This window comes from Sinocyclocheilus rhinocerous, unplaced genomic scaffold, assembly GCF_001515625.1.
Source record: "Sinocyclocheilus rhinocerous isolate Xijiao unplaced genomic scaffold, SAMN03320098_v1.1 scaffold107, whole genome shotgun sequence".
NCBI lineage: Eukaryota > Metazoa > Chordata > Actinopteri > Cypriniformes > Cyprinidae > Sinocyclocheilus > Sinocyclocheilus rhinocerous.
In genome coordinates, this window is record NW_015635024.1 from 260,011 (window position 1) to 276,361 (window position 16,351).

A 16,351-nucleotide genomic window follows, 5' to 3' on the forward strand; every position below is an offset into this window, starting at 1 on the left:
TTAATATGAATTTAATATGTATTTTATATAAATATTTATTCATTTATTAAGCATTTATTAAATTATATTTATTTATTAAATACAAATATTTATTTATTAAAAATGAATATTTATTGATTCATATTTAGTAAATAACTAAAAATAAATTTTGTATTTATGTCACAGAGTTTTCCCGTTTTCCTGCAAGAGAAAGTCTTTTAAGAGAATATTGAAAGTTTAGGCATAATCTAATCATCGTTATTAATCTGCAAACAAATATGGAACATAAATCCAGAGTTTACAGATATGAAAGTGTTCAATGTAGAAAAAGAAATAAAGTGTGCACTGAAAAAATAAAAAGTTGTAGAAACAACTCAGAAATTACTAGTAAATATCACAAAGAAATGGCAACTAACACATTGAATTAAACGTAAAAGTATTTTCTTGTAAAACATACTCCAAAAACCTTTATTTTTGTTTTATTTACAACTTTGAAAAATCATTTATTACAGTGTGTAACTAACGTGGACGATTCAGGATTTAGTCCAAACCCCCAAACTTTCAGAGTTCATTGAGTTTATTAAGACATCTAGGTGCCCAGAGGCATAATTGGTGAGAAAAATTACTAATTTGGAATAAACACACGCAGGGTGAATGCCCAGAATTACTGAGAAAACCGATGACAAGATTGTAATTGGGGGCTAGAAATGCACAAAGCGCAATAGCGCACCAGTGACAATGATGGGACGGGCCGGTACGTGCACTCTGATGATAGAGACCTCTGCTGGTGAACCCCTGACATGACTCCTGCAGATGTGACAGTATTTCACATCTCACTGACGCCTCTATAATTAAATGCCCTGTTAAGCAGCACTCCAGCACAGCACTCGCCACAACAGTCAAAGAGTGAATATAGTCCACTAAATGAATAAACTTTTTAATGAGCTCTTGGCTTTCTCATATAGCCATTGGCTGATAAACGATGCGCTTCGTGTTCTTGTTTCGTGTCTTAACAGCACTGTTCTTAATTTATGCGGCCCACAGTTTGTTCAGTGATTAATTGAAATGCTCTGCAAATGTGTGTGTGAAATTACATCTATTTATAGAGTCTGAGAGTGTCAAACAGACACCAAATGTTTCTCTTTTGCATTCTTTTCTAATGTAATGCAACATTTCTCCTTAGCAACCTAAAATTTTACAGTTGCTTATCAAGTGCACTTAATAGACCCTTATTCCTTTGTGATCTTTAACCTTTCTTAACTTTTGGCTTTATTTTGTATTGCAAACCTCATCTCTACTTGATCACTTTACCTGAAGCCTGCTTGCTTTAGCCTGTTTATTTCAACACCATTGTTAAAAGTTAAAAATATTTATGAGTTGATTCCGTTAAGTTGCACATTCTGTTGCCATTAAGTATTGATGCCTATATATCATTAATTTTCTTATTCATCAAATAGAAGCATCGTTTAGACCAGAGGTGCTAAAACTTAATATGACTGACCAAAAATCAAACTTGATTGAGGGCCGTGGGCCAAAAGTAAATGCTGCACACCAAATGTTTCTCTTTTGCATTATTTTCTAATGTAATGCAACATTTCTCCTTAGCAACCTAAAATTTTACAGTTGCTTATCAAGTGCACTAATAGACCCTTATTCCTTTGTGATCTTTAACCTTTCTTAACTTTTGGCTTTATTTTGTATTGCAAACCTCATCTCTACTTGATCACTTTACCTGAAGCCTGCTTGCTTTAGCCTGTTTTGGTCCTTCTGTCACACTTCTCGGGAGGCAAGGAGCGAGGCACGAGGAAACACGGAGATAACTTCAATTCACAGTCTTTAATGATCACACGGGGAACGTAGGAGACACTGGAACACAAGGAATGACGTTTGAGGACTGACAAAAACTAACTGAAAGGACTGGGGCTTTTAAACACTGGGTGATTGGGAAAACACAGGTGCAAGGAATGACTAATTAAAGGGAACACGGCACACCTGGGGAGGGAAAACACAACACAAAGAGTCCAGGGGCATGACACTATGTTAGACCCTTATTCCTTTGTGATCTTTAACCTTTCTTAACTTTTGGCTTTATTTTGTATTGCAAACCTCATCTCTACTTGATCACTTTACCTGAAGCCTGCTTGCTTTAGCCTGTTTATTTCAACACCATTGTTAAAAGTTTAAAATATTTATGAGTTGATTCCCTTAAGTTGCACATTCTGTTGCCATTAAGTATTGATGCCTATATATCATTAATTTTCTTATTCATCAAATAGAAGCATCGTTTAGACCAGAGGTGCTAAAACTTAATATGACTGACCAAAAATCAAACTTGATTGAGGGCCGTGGGCCAAAAGTAAATGCTGCATTATATCCAGCAATATTATGCTACAATTTATAGCAGTGTCTATCTGATTAGTCCATTCTGATTGGCTGGAAGGTGTGCATTAAAACAGTTAAATGCACATGTAGTTCCAGTCAGTTTAATCACTGTTCGATATTAATGCACTGCTTTCATTGACTCACACAAACACAGAGAGAGAGAGAGAGAAAGAGATCGGAGGTCATGCCACACACACAGAAAAATTCAGGAGCACAGGGACTTGTTTTTAAAGATGCCTTATATTAATAAAGATTAATAAAATAGCTTTTTTATTTATTAATTTATTAACGTAGTAGAATGAAGCAGGGTGAGGCTGAAAGCCGTCGAAGCGAAACGAGGCCGCTGAACGAGCGTGACACACGGCTCGGAAGCAGCGGAGCTTTTATTATGCCACAGTCGACCGCTTCCTCTCCTTCCGGTCGTGCGTGTGTGGGGTAAAGCAGCGCTGTTTTATCATACTAGATACATTTAGTTCTGTTATAATGCTACTCTGTGCGGTCCTCACCGGTCTATTAAAGCGCACAATATATTAAAGCGTCTTTGGTGTTTCCATGTTTTCTACAAAACCGGAAATTGAGGGGTTATGACGTCATTGGCAGGCGACACAATGACACTATGAATACGCTCTGTGTCACTAGTTAAAATGGATTTAAACATTCTTCGAAACATTTGGGATAATGTAAGTACACAAGTCAGCAAAATATATAACACTGTTCTAGTGGTTTTTGGATCTTTTAATAAAAAAAATCTTTTCAACCGATTTGAATTGTCACATATTTTCATCAATTTTCAACCGCCTCAGGGTGCATCATTACATCCCTACAAAGTTTACATTTCTTCAACGACACATCCCGTAATGCTTAAGAATTAGGTCAGTAGGCAGAGAGGAGGCGTCTTTAGTGGCTGTTCGAACCCATTTGACCACATGAGCATCTACACTACAAAAGCAATCTGCTTGAATGCGTTTCTGACGACCTCTGGAAGTGGCCAAAAGTCGACAATCTCAAAACCTTTCAGACCCCATTTACACCTGTATTTAGCGTTGTCTACTTGTGATCGGCTCAACAAAAACACATCTTAATAGCAGGTGTAAACAGGGCCAAGATAACCCAGGGTTAAGTTAATGTAGTCTTAACAATTTCCAGTGTGAAAAGCCCAGTAGCCTCCCACTTTTCTGTGTTTGAACTGAAATTGCTGTCTTTTCAATAGAAATGTCTTTTGTTTGATTATTTCTTCTCAGTGGGGAACAACATAGCAGATGTCGATCGAGCCTCCAAACACCAAATGCACCACCGAATCCACCCAAGACGCTGCTGTTTAAGTACTCGGTGTGATTTTTAGCTCCTGCAGGAACTAGTACACGCGTCATTCAGGGTACACGTGTCCTCTGAGAAGAGCGTGGTTAGCAGGAGAGATTAAACACTGTATTGAGACAACCTGGATGGGGTATTCTCATTACTCTTTGTCCTGTCATTTGTCATCCCGCTAGTGTTACTGCAGATTGGCTGTCTGCCTTGAGTTCCTTCCTTCTCCTTCTCCTTCTCTGTCGTTTTCTCCATGGCTCATTTGGATGATTAGAGGACAGAAGGATAAACCATATGTTGCTATCTGTGTCTTGGCCCATTTGAAAATCCACACTATTGTATTGACTTGTAATTCCTCAGTTATAGCAGACCAAGGCAAAATCGGCAGACCTTTTTTTTTTGCATTTTGTGTACTTTTTTATATCATAAAGACTTGTGAGCTATATTTCAAGTCTTCTGAAGTCATTTGATGGCTTTAAGTGAGGCACAGACCAAAACTCAAAAGCTTTAAAATCATTCGCATTTGTGTATTTGAGGCCAAGCGCCTTTTTGGTGAAGTATTCCTCTAGTCTAGACGATTACATATGGAGTTGTTTGACGGTATTAGAACAGTATATTCAGAAAATTAAATGTGTCTGAAATGCAATTGGATCAGGTTGTTACTGTTGCTTCATTCTTGTTGTGAATCTACAGCCTAAAGTCTTCTTTCATGAGCATGTTCGTCTTTTAGAAATGGGGAAGTGATATAAGGCTGACTTATCTTGTTCCATCTTTTATTATCAGCTCTGGGAAAATGGTTTCTCTGAATAGTTGTTAACGCCCAGTGCCTCCCATCAAAAATATGTTGACACTTAACTTGCTATTCACGAAGTAATGGGCAGCATCGTAAATACAGTGCGAGAAAAGGGAGGAAACTTACTGGGCGAAGAAAAAACTGGGTAATGTGGGAGTTTCACAACAAGTGCCACTGTATAGACTTGGGCATCACATAATGTTTCTTACTTTGAAATAATTTTCTTCACACTGATGCTAAGCATTCGAAATATTCCTGTAAATAGTGATAGAATGATTAAAAATGTAATAAATATATAATTATATAATATAGTATTTTTATGGTAAATCTTCACAATAAGGTTCCATTTGTTAACATGAATTAATTACATTAGTTAATATGGACTAACAGTGAAACTTCTAAACCATTTAATCTTAGTTCGTTAATTTAAACATTTATGAATACATTATTAAAATCAAAAGTTGTATCTGTTTTTTTTCTTCATGCATTGGGCAGTTTTGAGATGTAGGTGTTTTTTGGCTATTCATAAAGTTTTGTTTCAGACTAGTGGAAACATCCAAAATACACTTAAGCATTTCTTTTGGATCACTTGATCTCTTTCCATCTGTAGATTTCAGACTTTACATTCGTTTTATTCCTATTTACAGAAAGGTGTTTATAGAGGGGTTTGTTTATATATATATATATATATATATATATCATTCACCTGATTTTATACAACATTTTATTCCTGAAAGCATGGTGATATTTTTTTTTTCTGGCTGTTGACAATGTTTTCAGGTTTTAGTGATAAAAAGAGACAATACCCTCTGTAAAAACCTTTGACTGTAATATGTAAACAAATTTAAATAAAAAAAAAATTTGAACATGATTTAATCAGTGTTCAGATTTCAGTTCTGGAAATGAATGCAAATTAGTGAACATTTGATTAAATAATGTATCATTTGCGTAATTAATCATAATATTTTGGAAAACCTGTAATGCAAAAGATATTTGCATTTCTTAATTAATCAGCTGGGGAAGTATGATGATATCTAGTTATTTCTTTACCCTATTCACCTAACAATTAACATATGTTTTAATTAACTAATGGTAACAAAGATTAATGAACTCTGTAACAAATATACTGCTTTTTATTTTACAGTGCTGAATGTGATATTTTATGTGGACTGAGATCTCAGACAACATTTCTGTTGCTCAAATTTTGCTCTTTTAAATCTAAGGAGAGCTAGTTAGACTAAGTTAGGTTTCATTTAAGCATCAACTTTGTCTCAAATGAAAACATTTTTGATATAATACAAGAGTATTGAGCTATGAAATTGCACTGTATTTTCTGTCGAAGTTCTAAATATAACAAATGGACTGGAGTATGTTTTTGAAAATTTTCAGTTTTTCTTTGTAATTCTTTGTGAAATTTACTAGCAATTTCCGAGTGAATAGTTTCAAAATGTTTTTTTTTTTTCAGTGTATAAAATTAAGTATAGAGCTTAGATAATTCGGTCCTGAAGGGTTTGATGAGAAATGTTAGAGTATGTGTACAGTAGCATTGTGAAGATTTACTCTCCACAAAGATTAATCATCAGTGTCTACCCTCACATTTGCAAAGATATTCCTTAATGCCTTGAACAATGTGCCTGTGAGAATAACGTTCCCGAACACCATAAATATAGCCATTTTTCATCTTTCTCTGTGCGAAGCCAAAGCGCCGGGGCTTTGCTGACTTAAATTCAATGAAGAAAAACGAAAAAACGAGCCTGTGGTCGGTGGGTGCCATTTGTAAAAAATTCCCTTGATTTGAATGAATTCACATGAAATAAATGTTAGTGGTCGTGACAGGTCATTAATATAGAGCTGTGCTGTGATTTAATGAGGGAGCGTTGAAATGCCACAGGAGACGGCGGTGCTGTGAGATTTTTTATTTCTGGTTAAGCGCTGTGTGCTTCCCATTGTGCTTCTCTGTCTCTCTCACCATCATAACAAACCCAAATCTGCAGGATTAGTCAACAAGGACAATGCAAGTGTGCATTCTGATGCATTATGGAAAATAGCCCACACGGGTGGAAAACATGCACAGTTTTATTAAACAGTTGCACCACTTTAGCATGCAAAGCCCATTTTTTTTTCTATATTTGAAGCATCCAAACATTTATAAGCCATCATATGGAGATGCACAGTGAAGTTCAAGAGCACCTTACTTTCATGTGAAGCAACACAAGCTGTTTTAATGCTCAAAATTGTCTGTTTAGAATGGTACATATGAGGAGCGCAAACATGTTTTAACTCCCCCGTCTCTGTACCAATAATAGCACTGCGTGTTATTTATATGCAATAAGTGAGCTTTATGGTGCATTCACACTGACAGTAATTTTCAGTTATATATATATATATTTATATATATTCCTCCTCCAGAATGCTAATTTTTAGCTTCAAGGCTACTGAATCCTTCTTATAATTTATATTGCATGCAATGCATCCTGTTTGTGATTTTAATCTTTTCAAAGTAATGACTAGCGTTTGAGTCTCTTTAATGGAATGCATGTCTAAGTCACTTATTGGTTCTGGAAAGCAATTGTTCAGAGCTGTTTAGAGCAAACCATCAAACACATACAGTGCTTTTTAAAAGCATCCACTGCTCTCTAAGTTAAAGCATGAAACCAATTATCCGCATCCCTTACTGTTAACTTATTTCAAAATAAATTATTCTCTTTGAGTCCATTCCTTCCTTTTTTGGTGGGTGGGCCACTCATCCTTTCAAGTGGTCCTATATAAACACAGCCCAATTAAATGTTTTCAAGGAATATTTCTAAATCATTTAAGTGTGCGGGGCATAAACGCTTTGCTCTTTCTCTGATTGCGTCTAGGCACCCATCTATAACATCTAATCCTGTCTCTTTCTTTCTCTTTTGCTCCTGTTGTCATCCTGCATTGTCACCTCCCCTCTGGATGAAGGAGAACCAGTCATTCACATAGTTGTAGATGAAAATGACTGTATTTCTTTGCTCCCCTAACCAAATGTTCCTTAAAATGTGGTACAAATGTTCAGTTTTGCTCATTTACACTTGCTAATACCATGGTTTTCTTTAAAGAGGCCTAGTCATAAGGTACCGTAAACAAGTGTGTCTTCAGAAGATTTGTAATACTTCTTTTATGATGATAATTGTAGCCAAAAGAGAGATAATTGTAGCCTGTTTGTGTTCCCTTTCTGAAGCATTATCAGTAATGTTTGCGTATCAGGAGCCTCCTTGTGATGTGTCTTTTGTATATAAAAGTATTTGGCCAACTTTATGAGGACATAAGTTGTGTCTCTATCATCCATTGGCTTTTTGATTGCTAAATATGAGACAGAGCAAATGGTAAATTGTTGCTCAAGAATTCACATCAGTCTGATTTAAGATAAAAATGGTGATTTGACATCATAGAGCTTTTTATTTTACAGTGCTGAATGTGATATTTTATGTGGACTGAGATCTCAGACAACATTTCTGTTGCTCAAATTTTGCTCTTTTAAATCTAAGGAGAGCTAGTTAGACTAAGTTAGGTTTCATTTAAGCATCAACTTTGTCTCAAATGAAAACATTTTTGATATAATACAAGAGTATTGAGCTATGAAATTGCACTGTATTTTCTGTCGAAGTTCTAAATATAACAAATGGACTGGAGTATGTTTTTGAAAATTTTCAGTTTTTCTTTGTAATTCTTTGTGAAATTTACTAGCAATTTCCGAGTGAATAGTTTCAAAATGTTTTTTTTTTTTCAGTGTATAAAATTAAGTATAGAGCTTAGATAATTCGGTCCTGAAGGGTTTGATGAGAAATGTTAGAGTATGTGTACAGTAGCATTGTGAAGATTTACTCTCCACAAAGATTAATCATCAGTGTCTACCCTCACATTTGCAAAGATATTCCTTAATGCCTTGAACAATGTGCCTGTGAGAATAACGTTCCCGAACACCATAAATATAGCCATTTTTCATCTTTCTCTGTGCGAAGCCAAAGCGCCGGGGCTTTGCTGACTTAAATTCAATGAAGAAAAACGAAAAAACGAGCCTGTGGTCGGTGGGTGCCATTTGTAAAAAATTCCCTTGATTTGAATGAATTCACATGAAATAAATGTTAGTGGTCGTGACAGGTCATTAATATAGAGCTGTGCTGTGATTTAATGAGGGAGCGTTGAAATGCCACAGGAGACGGCGGTGCTGTGAGATTTTTTATTTCTGGTTAAGCGCTGTGTGCTTCCCATTGTGCTTCTCTGTCTCTCTCACCATCATAACAAACCCAAATCTGCAGGATTAGTCAACAAGGACAATGCAAGTGTGCATTCTGATGCATTATGGAAAATAGCCCACACGGGTGGAAAACATGCACAGTTTTATTAAACAGTTGCACCACTTTAGCATGCAAAGCCCATTTTTTTTTCTATATTTGAAGCATCAAAACATTTATAAGCCATCATATGGAGATGCACAGTGAAGTTCAAGAGCACCTTACTTTCATGTGAAGCAACACAAGCTGTTTTAATGCTCAAAATTGTCTGTTTAGAATGGTACATATGAGGAGCGCAAACATGTTTTAACTCCCCCGTCTCTGTACCAATAATAGCACTGCGTGTTATTTATATGCAATAAGTGAGCTTTATGGTGCATTCACACTGACAGTAATTTTCAGTTATATATATATATATTTATATATATTCCTCCTCCAGAATGCTAATTTTTAGCTTCAAGGCTACTGAATCCTTCTTATAATTTATATTGCATGCAATGCATCCTGTTTGTGATTTTAATCTTTTCAAAGTAATGACTAGCGTTTGAGTCTCTTTAATGGAATGCATGTCTAAGTCACTTATTGGTTCTGGAAAGCAATTGTTCAGAGCTGTTTAGAGCAAACCATCAAACACATACAGTGCTTTTTAAAAGCATCCACTGCTCTCTAAGTTAAAGCATGAAACCAATTATCCGCATCCCTTACTGTTAACTTATTTCAAAATAAATTATTCTCTTTGAGTCCATTCCTTCCTTTTTTGGTGGGTGGGCCACTCATCCTTTCAAGTGGTCCTATATAAACACAGCCCAATTAACTGTTTTCAAGGAATATTTCTAAATCATTTAAGTGTGCGGGGCATAAACGCTTTGCTCTTTCTCTGATTGCGTCTAGGCACCCATCTATAACATCTAATCCTGTCTCTTTCTTTCTCTTTTGCTCCTGTTGTCATCCTGCATTGTCACCTCCCCTCTGGATGAAGGAGAACCAGTCATTCACATAGTTGTAGATGAAAATGACTGTATTTCTTTGCTCCCCTAACCAAATGTTCCTTAAAATGTGGTACAAATGTTCAGTTTTGCTCATTTACACTTGCTAATACCATGGTTTTCTTTAAAGAGGCCTAGTCATAAGGTACCGTAAACAAGTGTGTCTTCAGAAGATTTGTAATACTTCTTTTATGATGATAATTGTAGCCAAAAGAGAGATAATTGTAGCCTGTTTGTGTTCCCTTTCTGAAGCATTATCAGTAATGTTTGCGTATCAGGAGCCTCCTTGTGATGTGTCTTTTGTATATAAAAGTATTTGGCCAACTTTATGAGGACATAAGTTGTGTCTCTATCATCCATTGGCTTTTTGATTGCTAAATATGAGACAGAGCAAATGGTAAATTGTTGCTCAAGAATTCACATCAGTCTGATTTAAGATAAAAATGGTGATTTGACATCATAGAAAACAGTTTTGGAGGTTTCTGTCTTTTTAAACAGATGGGTGTGATAATATTCACTGCTAATTATATATCAGATGTTCACATTTGAGTAAATTGTCTGCAATATAAAACTGAACAACATCGAGCAAATAAAAGGCATGCACATTCAAATAATCCCATTTGAGTTTTCTAAAGCATGTCTCATTACACTAGTTCTGAGCCTTATTTAAGTTCTTACACCTGCTCAAAAGGAGCATCAATCCTCATAGCTGAATGGAGGATGAGGTAAAAGGCTTCATAACTCTGTATTTGTTGAAACCTCGCACCCTCATTATTGATATTCATCCGTCTTGTGTTGTGATTCACAGAACAGAAAGGCCTTTGAAATACGGCCAATATAATTTGAAGCTCTCTACTGATTTTCACATAGAAATTAGTTGAAATCCTGTTAAGGCTTTATTTGTAATACGCTCCGGTATTGATGTTTTACTTAAAGTTCGATAACTTATTATATATTTCCAGCAGCACACAGAGCTGTAACCCATCGTCACCTCTCTGAACTTTATTAGACTGATTCCCTGTGGTGTCATGCAGTTTACCGTCGACATTTGTGTTGCAGATTCCTTTATAACACAAAGAGCATTTCCTTTGCTGGACGTCCAGATACATACATGCTCAGCTTCTCCTCATAAATATATGTATGCATGGTAATATAATGTGACACTGAGCCTATATAATATATTATGCATCATCACAAAGCTCAGTGTCTTCCCAGTAATTCATAGCTATACACAAACTGGCTTGATTTGTGGCATCAAGAGATGGGCTGCTCTTGGGCTTCGGGGATGGGTTTTCTTAAATTAAAGCTTGAACTCTTGATTCATGGTTGCGTGCCGGCCTGCCTGGTGTTTCTACAGTTTTTTGTCCCCAGTTTAAACATAATGCATAACCAATGGGCATCTTGACTGGCCATAAAGGAATCAGGCAGTATAACAGTTAACTTTCTTCCGGTTTCTGTTTATCTCTATATGTCCCTCTTTTTTCGTTCCTGAGGCTGGGCATCTTAGTAAGAGCTGGTTAAGACAATAGAACTGAATGGCATGACAGTCATTCATTAATGGTTTTTGGATGTATGTATTTTTGTAATAGTCTTTCCTTCATTGCTACCAAATCAACAGCACCAAGAAAACAGAAACCGAAAGTATGTTGTAATATAATAAATATTTATTTTTGCAGTTATAAATATATACATTTAAAATAGAATAAAAATAAACAATAAATTAAAAAAATAGAAAAAATAAATGTTTGTCTATAGTTTTTGCTATTATAAATGTTAAATAAAGTTAATGTAAAAGAGATGACAAACCCTCTTCAAAGTCATAATGAAATCAGAGCTTGAGGGTTTAATCGGACACTAATGATTTCTCACCTGCAATGAAGAAAAATTGCAGATGAACATTCATGTGGGCTGGAAATGATGCATTATGTAGTATATTTGTGGATAATTTCTGGATCATGTTACATTTCTGGAAATAGATGAAGATATGCATTCAGAGTTATTAGTTGTAATCTTTTTGTGCAGTATTGTTTAGTAAGGACAAATCCCTCAGAACTACTACATCAAAAATACTCTTCCTCAATACTTCCTCAAAAAGAACATTGTTAAGTGCAGTTGGAAGCAGATTGGTTAAACTCTATGCATTATCTCTCTTTCATTCCACTCCTCTCATCTTTCTAGCAGTTTTCTCATTCCTTTCACATGATCGATGCTCTCCTCCATCCCTGTAGTTCTTTGAAATATATTTTCCTTCTCTGCGTGTTGCTCTCTTGACAGAAACCCCAGCCTTGCTCCTAATCATTACAGCAGTAGCAGCTGGGAGGAGGCACGTATACCCGTCCCGACGCCGGCGGTGTCACGCCTCTTCTAAATAATCTGACGGCTCAGGAGCAGTACTTCATAGCGCAGGAACAGAGGAGACGGCCTCAAATCAGCTCCTGTATCGGCAAAACCTTTCCATTTCCTCCAATGCTCAGGTGGTTGGGTTTAACCCACCATGTCCTTCCAATGATTATCATCTTTTTTGCTTGTCTTTCTGTTTCTCTAATCCTTTATAGCTGCTTGGAGCAGCAGTTTTCATGCTTTCCTTGTGTGGCATGATTTTTTTATTTATTTAATTTTTTTACTTTTTGTTCATGAAGCATTTTCAGAACAGTTAGGGGGTGTCTGGAAACTACAAAAATAGACTAGTTTAAAATCTAGATAAAACTTGTTTTTAAACTACTACGAGATCATTATCAGGTGTATTGGACAATTTAGATATTTATTTATGTTATTATAAACTTGTATAATGTAATGTAATGTATAATTATATTTAATGATATAATTACTAATATAAATTTAATTAAATAGTATTGTCTTTATTTGTTATATAATTATGTAAAATAATGTCATTAAAATGTATTAATATTAGAGATATAATATTATTGTATTATTTTTAACGTTTAACAATTATTTTAAACAATTAATTTTATAAAACAATTCTGTTAAATAATACAAACATAATTAAACTTTTAGTAAAATCAATTGTAACGTGAAGTGATATATAAATAACATTTATGAATATTACAAGAATAATGTCATCACATTGTTATTGTTTTGTTACATTATTTTAATATTATATAATATAATTAATAATATAATGCAATTAAAAATGACTACATAACAAATTAAGACAATTATAATGTAATAAAATATATAAATCATTTTATAAATAATATAAGCATAATATTATTGTCAGACTCTGGGCCAGGTTTTGTGCGTGTCTTTGCTCCCCATGTGCTCTGTTACCCAGTTTCTGTCTCTCGTGTTTTGAGTTCATTGTTCCCACGTGTCTCCAATGTTGATTGTGTCATTAGTTCCAGGTGTCCCTCGTCTTCCCCTCATCAGTTCCTGTGTATTTAAAGTGTGTTCCAGTTCTTGTTCTTTGTCAGCCGTTGAACGTCATCCTGTCATCCTGATGTGTCGAGTCCTGTGATCCCCAGCCTTTGTTTAAATCATCACAAAGCTCAGTGTCTTCCCAGTAATTCATAGCTATACACAAACTGGCTTGATTTGTGGCATCAAGAGATGGGCTGCTCTTGGGCTTCGGGGATGGGTTTTCTTAAATTAAAGCTTGAACTCTTGATTCATGGTTGCGTGCCGGCCTGCCTGGTGTTTCTACAGTTTTTTGTCCCCAGTTTAAACATAATGCATAACCAATGGGCATCTTGACTGGCCATAAAGGAATCAGGCAGTATAACAGTTAACTTTCTTCCGGTTTCTGTTTATCTCTATATGTCCCTCTTTTTTCGTTCCTGAGGCTGGGCATCTTAGTAAGAGCTGGTTAAGACAATAGAACTGAATGGCATGACAGTCATTCATTAATGGTTTTTGGATGTATGTATTTTTGTAATAGTCTTTCCTTCATTGCTACCAAATCAACAGCACCAAGAAAACAGAAACCGAAAGTATGTTGTAATATAATAAATATTTATTTTTGCAGTTATAAATATATACATTTAAAATAGAATAAAAATAAACAATAAATTAAAAAAATAGAAAAAATAAATGTTTGTCTATAGTTTTTGCTATTATAAATGTTAAATAAAGTTAATGTAAAAGAGATGACAAACCCTCTTCAAAGTCATAATGAAATCAGAGCTTGAGGGTTTAATCGGACACTAATGATTTCTCACCTGCAATGAAGAAAAATTGCAGATGAACATTCATGTGGGCTGGAAATGATGCATTATGTAGTATATTTGTGGATAATTTCTGGATCATGTTACATTTCTGGAAATAGATGAAGATATGCATTCAGAGTTATTAGTTGTAATCTTTTTGTGCAGTATTGTTTAGTAAGGACAAATCCCTCAGAACTACTACATCAAAAATACTCTTCCTCAATACTTCCTCAAAAAGAACATTGTTAAGTGCAGTTGGAAGCAGATTGGTTAAACTCTATGCATTATCTCGCTTTCATTCCACTCCTCTCATCTTTCTAGCAGTTTTCTCATTCCTTTCACATGATCGATGCTCTCCTCCATCCCTGTAGTTCTTTGAAATATATTTTCCTTCTCTGCGTGTTGCTCTCTTGACAGAAACCCCAGCCTTGCTCCTAATCATTACAGCAGTAGCAGCTGGGAGGAGGCACGTATACCCGTCCCGACGCCGGCGGTGTCACGCCTCTTCTAAATAATCTGACGGCTCAGGAGCAGTACTTCATAGCGCAGGAACAGAGGAGACGGCCTCAAATCAGCTCCTGTATCGGCAAAACCTTTCCATTTCCTCCAATGCTCAGGTGGTTGGGTTTAACCCACCATGTCCTTCCAATGATTATCATCTTTTTTGCTTGTCTTTCTGTTTCTCTAATCCTTTATAGCTGCTTGGAGCAGCAGTTTTCATGCTTTCCTTGTGTGGCATGATTTTTTTATTTATTTAATTTTTTTACTTTTTGTTCATGAAGCATTTTCAGAACAGTTAGGGGGTGTCTGGAAACTACAAAAATAGACTAGTTTAAAATCTAGATAAAACTTGTTTTTAAACTACTACGAGATCATTATCAGGTGTATTGGACAATTTAGATATTTATTTATGTTATTATAAACTTGTATAATGTAATGTAATGTATAATTATATTTAATGATATAATTACTAATATAAATTTAATTAAATAGTATTGTCTTTATTTGTTATATAATTATGTAAAATAATGTCATTAAAATGTATTAATATTAGAGATATAATATTATTGTATTATTTTTAACGTTTAACAATTATTTTAAACAATTAATTTTATAAAACAATTCTGTTAAATAATACAAACATAATTAAACTTTTAGTAAAATCAATTGTAACGTGAAGTGATATATAAATAACATTTATGAATATTACAAGAATAATGTCATCACATTGTTATTGTTTTGTTACATTATTTTAATATTATATAATATAATTAATAATATAATGCAATTAAAAATGACTACATAACAAATTAAGACAATTATAATGTAATAAAATATATAAATCATTTTATAAATAATATAAGCATAATATTATTGTCAGACTCTGGGCCAGGTTTTGTGCGTGTCTTTGCTCCCCATGTGCTCTGTTACCCAGTTTCTGTCTCTCGTGTTTTGAGTTCATTGTTCCCAGGTGTTTCCAATGTTGATTGTGTCATTAGTTCCAGGTGTCCCTCGTCTTCCCCTCATCAGTTCCTGTGTATTTAAAGTGTGTTCCAGTTCTTGTTCTTTGTCAGCCGTTGAACGTCATCCTGTCATCCTGATGTGTCGAGTCCTGTGATCCCCAGCCTTTGTAAATAAAAAAACCTTTTGATTTAGTTACTCCGTGTCTCCTCGCTCCTTCGTTCCTAGTGTGTGCAACGTGACAGAACGGCTGACCAAAACAGTAAGCGGCGCTCCTTCTCCCGTGTTTTGTTTTCGTTTTTGAACAGTCTTTTGTTTTCCTTTTTCCCCAGTATGTCATCCGCGGTTAGAAGTCCGCCCACTGTGAAGCGTGACGGCTGCGCCGTTGTCTAGCCTGCCAGCCGGGGCTTTCTCCAGCCCGCCAGCCTCACCGAAGACAAGCCTACCGGCCACCCAGATGTCGGCTTGCCAGCCGCGCCGAGTCAAGTTCGCCGGCCATTCCTATGGCAAGCCTGTTGCACGTTCAGATGGCAAGCCCGCGGGCAGTTCATATGGCAAGCCCGCCAGCCGGGGCCATCTCCAGCCCGCTGATCAGGCCGATGTCAAGCCCGTCAGCCGGGGCTATCTCCAGCCCGCTGGCCACGCATATGGCAAGCCTGCCGGACATTAATATGGCAAGCCCGCAGGACGCTCAGCACTCTCACCCGCCGACCACGCCTTTTCCCCCCAATCCAGAAGAGGAAACTAGGGGTGAGGAGAAGGGCGTCGGCTCCTACCCCAGAGCTCGCTCCAGTGTCAGCTCCAGCCCCAGAGCTCGCTCCAGTGTTGGCCCAGAACACACCTTTTCCCCCCGATCCAGAAGAGGAGACTAGGGGTGAGGAGAAGGGTGTCGGCTTCAGCCCCAGAGCTTGGTCCAGTGTCGGCTCCTACCCCAGAGTTCGCTCCAGTGTGGACCCAGACCACGCCTGTTCCCCCCGATCCAGAAGAGGATGCTAGGGGTGAGGAGAAGGGTGTCGGCTG

At 36.3% G+C, this 16,351-nt stretch overlaps 1 long non-coding RNA gene across 1 annotated transcript in view; it reads left to right on the plus strand.

Moving 5' to 3' along the window:
- LOC107746104 (uncharacterized) overlaps positions 1-11,075 on the plus strand; it is a 20,467-nt gene extending 9,392 nt beyond the window's left edge. The window contains exon 3 of the long non-coding RNA XR_001640656.1: positions 11,065-11,075. This is a non-coding gene — a long non-coding RNA (uncharacterized LOC107746104). The remainder of the gene's footprint in view (positions 1-11,064) is intronic.
- The last annotated feature ends 5,276 nt before the right edge of the window (positions 11,076-16,351 follow it).